The following is a 6,184-nucleotide window of genomic DNA, read 5'->3' as shown; positions in this document are numbered from 1 at the left end:
ATATGAGGAAGCAGTCTGTCCCTTATCAGAACTCGGATGCTGTGCTGGGCGATCTTCTGCTCTCTTCAAAGCTGTCAGACAGGGACGTTTAAGTCTGCTGAAGTTCCGCCCTTAGCTGCTCCTTTCCCCAGGTGCTCTGTCCCCAGGAGATGGGTGTTTTATCTATAAGTCCTTGACTAGGGTTGCTGCCTTTTTTTTTTTCCAGAGATGCCTTGCCCAGACAGCAGGAATCTAGTTCTTTATAAACAGATTTGTTTCATTAGAGCCTTCCTCAAAACTTACTGGTCGGGTGCAGTGGCTCACGCTTGTAATCCCAGCATTTTGGGAGACCGAGGTGGGTGGATCACGAGGTGAGGATATCGAGACCATCCTGGCTAACGTGGTGAAATCCCGTTTCTACTAAAAATACAAAAAATTAGCCGGGTGTGGTGGCAGGCGCCTATAGTCCCAGCTACTCAGGAGGCTGAAGCAGGAGAATATCATGAACCTGGGAGGTGGAACTTGCAGTGAGCCAAGATGGTGCCACTGCACTCCAGCCTGGGCGACAGAGTGAGACTCCCATCTCAAAAGAAAAAAAAAAAAAAAAGAAGTTACTGTGAAAAGTTAAAATGGAAAGTGTTCCATAATTAAAGTTAGATTTTGTACATTAATTATTAAAAAATAATCCTTTCCAGAATATATTTTAAAAAACTATTTTAAAAATTTTACTTTTTTTGCTTATGGGCTTTAAATACACATGTAACTTTCGTGATATTATATAGTTCCAAGAAACGTTGTTAATGATGTTTGTACTTTAAAAAGTCATATCCATAATACGAATGATTCTATTTTATAGCATTATGCAAATTTGTTTTATTTCCAAGCTCTCAGTCATTTTTTTCCCCAAAGCTAGCACCAAAGTTTGCTTTGTAAGAATATCAAATCAAATTTCCACTCTCTGAAACATATTGTGTGAGCTAGAAAACTTTCACATAAACAAGAAAATAATTAAGGCAGCAAAGGAGACCATTGTTTATGACCCAGGCCAAATCATAACATGACCACAAACAGATAATAAATGCTGCCATTTTCTAGTTTGGGATTTAATTTATTTACTTTTTTTACAAAATCATGTCCTCTAATTATAATAGGTAGGATGATATGGACTTGAAAACAATCTCCCTTGACTTACTCAGGAGATACTTGTCTTGACTATACAAAAGTTCCCAGCAGACATTGCTTTTGTGTTTTTTAAAATCCTGCATCCACTTGACAATAGTTAACACCTACAGCACTAGTCAGTCTACCATTTTTGTTATTTCACCCACCCATTTGTTCTAGCTCCTAAAGTTTCTTCTGGGTTACACTTACATTTTTAAATAATAGCACTGTGCAAAGTATTAGGCACCAAGTAATTGCTCTGTAAACATATGTAAGTCCTAACAATGACAGATAGAGCAAATTTAAAACGTGTTTGATTCAAATTAAAGGTTTCTTCTATTTCTATTGCTATAAAATAAATGGCAGTAACAGTAATAACATATATTCTATCAATAGAAAAGAGAAAGAGAAATTGTAGTGCAATTGTGCACATTCAAGGTAAGAATAAATAAATTTTGAATTCCAAATGTGAGAAAATCTTAATAGAAACACTCAATATTTATTATGTAGACACATACACACATACATATACATACAAGCTATAGAAAACACATACTTTATATAACGGTTCATATATTTTGCCTAAATATACAAAACTGTTTTCTTTTTGGACTCAACTTACTTTTACTTCACCAAAGATGCCAACATACCTCCCACTGCAGAGCTTTGTCATATGTTGACACTTTGCCTACAATTCATTTTCCACTCATTTGCATCATCTCATTTTTATATGACTAGATAGATTCCATCTTTCACGATTTGAAGTAAGCATCATATCCTTAGGAAAGCCTTACCTGGCTAGCAATCTAGACACTTGTCCTTACTATTAAACATTTCAGCACAAGATTTGTTTTCTTCATAATATCTATTAAAATTGATTATCACATGTTTGTATTTTCACCTACAGAGTTGCTGTAGTCACTAATATATAGTCATCAACTTGTACAGAATCTGTTATTTAGTAGGTTCTGAATAAGCATTAATTGTATAAACAAAAATGTGAATCTAATTGTGTGTATATTATGTTATACATCACAGATGTATAATAATTCTTTGTCATTTGGGGAGTGACAAGGGATTATTTGAGAAGCACAGCAATTTATTTCACTGTAACATACTTTACTGATAGTTTATAGGTCTTAATAGGTACAGTTTGCTATCTGCTTTTTCATGAGTACTCAGTAAAGAATATTTAGAAACAAAATAACTCCATAAAACATCTGTTTGTATCTTACTGATGTTCTGTTCAGTGTTGATTGGCTTGTCCTTAATTCATTGTGATCGGGCGTCATGCAGAGAACTGAGAAGAAATGAAAATGAAATACATTGCACTATGTCATGAGCAAGTTTTTACATATTTAATGCATAAAAATCATACTTGTACATGTGTACTCAATTTTGTTAAGTGAACTCAAGATTTGTCTTATTGAGCCTTACAAGTATAATAAAGAAAACTGTGACATTATCAAATTGATTTTTTTTTTCTCAGTTGGTTTTCTTTACTCCGCATTGAATTTCAATTGTTTAATTTGTGTGATTGGAAAAGATGTTGAATTTTAAGCAAATAATTTAAAAATGAACAAATCCAACATGTTCTTTTCCATTTATTTTATAATACTGGTAAAAATTACAATTAACATCATTGCTTGTTATTATTATAAATTAATTTATTTTTGTTATGATAGCCAAATTAATAGCAAAATAATTGCAAAAATATTTTTAATCCAGTAGTCTAATTATCATTGTGATGAAAAACAAGAGTTTGCCCCAGAATATGTTCAAATTTTTAAGTATACATATCCTCTAGCCTTTTTTATATCCCTGTATATAGTTTCTTATATTTATATACCACTATTCACATGTTCTGCAGTCATTTTTGTCAATATTATTTTTAAACAAAATCATAGCTCTGAGTTAAAATAAGTGGCATATTTAACAGAAATAATATATTTTCCAAGGAAAACTCACCCTAAAAAAATTTGAATTAAATCTATGTTTTTAAAAAGAAAAAAATTCAAACGGGTACACCACAGAATTAACTCAAAATTCATATCACTCCTACCCGGTTTCTGTATCACTCTTCTGATTTAACAACATTTAATGCTTTGTATTTCAATTATGGGAATTTTCAATGAAATTCTAAAAAATGTTTTATTTTTTCTGCTTGATTTATCAACTTTAGACTATTTCTATTTACTTCTTGTGAAAGATAAGAAATTCTGCCTTGTGAGACTTCTTTTATTTTTTCAAACCTTTTATTAAATTATTTTTTGTTTTTCATACATTTATCCTCTAATTTTAAGTGATATGCTTAAATCTGTATTTCTTATTTCTCTAAATAAAGACAGACAGACTGGATCTCAGGCTTCATAAGATGAAAAATAAACAAACAAACAAATAAACGCTAATATCCCTACTTTTAGCTACCCAAATTCTCCCCAATTCGACTTCTAACTTCAGATACTCAGACAACTAAAATCCATCGATAAGGTTTATCAAATTTACAGTTCCTACTCCAATAAAATTTAAAATGTCTGTGTTTTGCAATATTTTGATTCTAAAATGAAAAACAAAGAGCATTTATATTGTTAATGTAAGTTTTTTTTAAATTACAGAACATAACAGTGCATAGGGAAGAAAGCATAAGCATAAAGAAGAAGGTCTAATTTTCACACAGAAACTGCAACATTTTAAAAAGAGTAATCTATTTTTAAGTTAAATATATTACATTTTATTGCACTAAAACTCATGTTGCATTTGCATTTTAGTTCATTTGGATCACAAATGAACGTTTTGTGCAGCTCTTTTTTTAAAAAAAAATTTCTGATTACTTTGACCTTTTCCTACTTGGCAGAAACAGCACAAAATTTTCTCACACTACTGATGACATTATCCAGATTATTTATCACAGTACTAAAAAAATGTTTTACATATTACTGATTGCTTTCTAAAGGGGCTTGCCCATTTGTTCTTGGATTATTTTTTTCAACGGAAGCTCCTGTTTTCCATTATTCATCTTTTTAGAATTCCTTTCTCATTTTGCTAGAGCATATGTTCAAGTTTTTTTCTGTTTTCTACAAATAACAGATATGGTCACTAACACTATACTTTGTCTATCTATAAATATATTTTTGTTTCCTTTGGTTTTAGCTTTGATAGTTTATGACTGTGGGTTCAAAGTTATTACAGTCAAGATTCTGGAGATATTTCTGCATTGTTTTATTACATATCATCCAATATTGTTCTCAAGAAATCCGACGTTCATATGCAACCTTCTTTTTGTCCATAGTGATTCGAAAACTTATTACTTATGATTTTAAAAGAAGGAATTTGGGGCGCCCACCGCCCTGCGACCACCACTGCCCCCTCCCCCCAACTGCCCAGCAACCACCGCCGCCGCTGTGGCCTGTGAGGACCGGCTGTATGATTAGGCCACAATCTTCAATGAGTAAACATATTCCTCAGTTCTGTGGTGTTCTCGGTCACACATGGATGGAGTTTCTGAAGGGCAGGCAGAGATTACTACCAGGCACACAGCCACCTCTATGCAGACAAGTGAACTGTAGGGAACGCCCCATAAGAATGGTTATCCTGGACACGGAAGTGTTAAACTGAGACTCGCAGAGCATTTTACAAGAGTTATCACCTAGATGGGGTAAACCTCAGTGCCCTTCCTTTCTGTTGCCTCAGTATTACTGGATTGAAGAACTACTGCTTCTTGTTAAGGTGGTTCATTTCATTTATTATTACTTACAACTTCATATTGAAAGCACTGAAAATTTCAAGTGGAGTATATTGAAGTAGCCTTCAGTTTCTTTGCATCATTTCTGTACTCAATTTTTAAATTCTTTCATAAACCTATTGAATGTTTTCTTTATTTAACTAAATTAACCTGATTTGAGTGAACTGCCCAGCTCCTGTGGAAATCACACACAAGAACATGAGATTTCTTATTATACACACTCCAACCAATGTGACCTTGAACAAATTTATAGAGGAACTTAAAAATTATGGAGTTACTACAATAGTGAGAGCATGTGAAGCAACTTACGACACTACTCTTGTGGAGAAAGAACGTATCCATGATCTCGATTGGCCTTTTAATGATGGTGCACCACTATCCAGCTAGATGGTTGATGACTGGCTAAGTATTGTAAAAATTAAGTTTCGTGAAGAACCTGGTTGTTGTATTGCTATTCATGGTGTTGCAGGCCTTCAGAGAGCTCCAGTACTTGTTCCTTAGCATTAATTGAAAGTGGAATGAAATATGAAGATATAGTATAATTTATGAGACAAAACCAGCATGAAGCATTTAACAGCAAGAAACTTTTGTAGTTGGAGAAGTATCGTCCTAAAATATAGCTGCTCTTCAAAGACTCCAAAGGTCATAGAAACTTCTGTTTCATTCAGTAAAACTGGGGTGCCTCATGCTAATGCTTTGGAAGTGGAACTTGAGACAACCTAATTTGTTATACATATTAGACAATGTGTTGGCTCAGTGAATATGTCTAATGAATCTTCTGTAGGAGTATTGAAAGGCAGTTTTACCAGGACACATGTTAGACAGATTTGGCAATCTCTATGTTTGGGTTAGAATCAACCTATTTGGACACTTGGCAAAAGATTTCTGACTGTCAGTATTTAAAGTGTGCTTGTCATTTATACCAGTTGACCTTTCCTGAAATCGTGCATTGTTGAGCTATGTCTTGTTTAAATCTATTCCCATGCCAGAATCTTAACAACATACAAGAAATTTAAGAAGGTTAGGTGCCAAAATACCCAGCACAGTAATTGTATATTTTTAGTATCATACAGAACTAAAATCCCAGGAACTATGAACACTCTAGGCCTTAATGTGGTTTATTCCTTTAATCTTTTCAAACATTGAAAGTAGGGCCTACATGGTTATTTGCTTGCTCACTTCATGTTTACACCCCCCCACATCAGGTTTACTTAAACACTGATTTTTTTTTTTTTTTTACCAAGTCTTACAGTGATTACTTAACATGTATCTATAAATCTTACTTTGTGCTGTTATGTAAAA

At 33.3% G+C, this 6,184-nt stretch overlaps 1 pseudogene; it reads left to right on the top strand.

Moving 5' to 3' along the window:
- The first annotated feature begins 5,047 nt into the window (after positions 1-5,047).
- Positions 5,048-5,553, top strand: LOC104663596 (annotated as a pseudogene).
- Positions 5,554-6,184: the final 631 nt, after the last annotated feature.

The sequence above is a fragment of the Rhinopithecus roxellana genome, chromosome 3, assembly GCF_007565055.1.
Source record: "Rhinopithecus roxellana isolate Shanxi Qingling chromosome 3, ASM756505v1, whole genome shotgun sequence".
In the NCBI taxonomy this organism is placed as follows: Eukaryota; Metazoa; Chordata; class Mammalia; order Primates; family Cercopithecidae; genus Rhinopithecus; species Rhinopithecus roxellana.
Note: the sequence above shows the minus strand (reverse complement) of the source record. Positions and strands in the feature narration are given on the sequence as shown.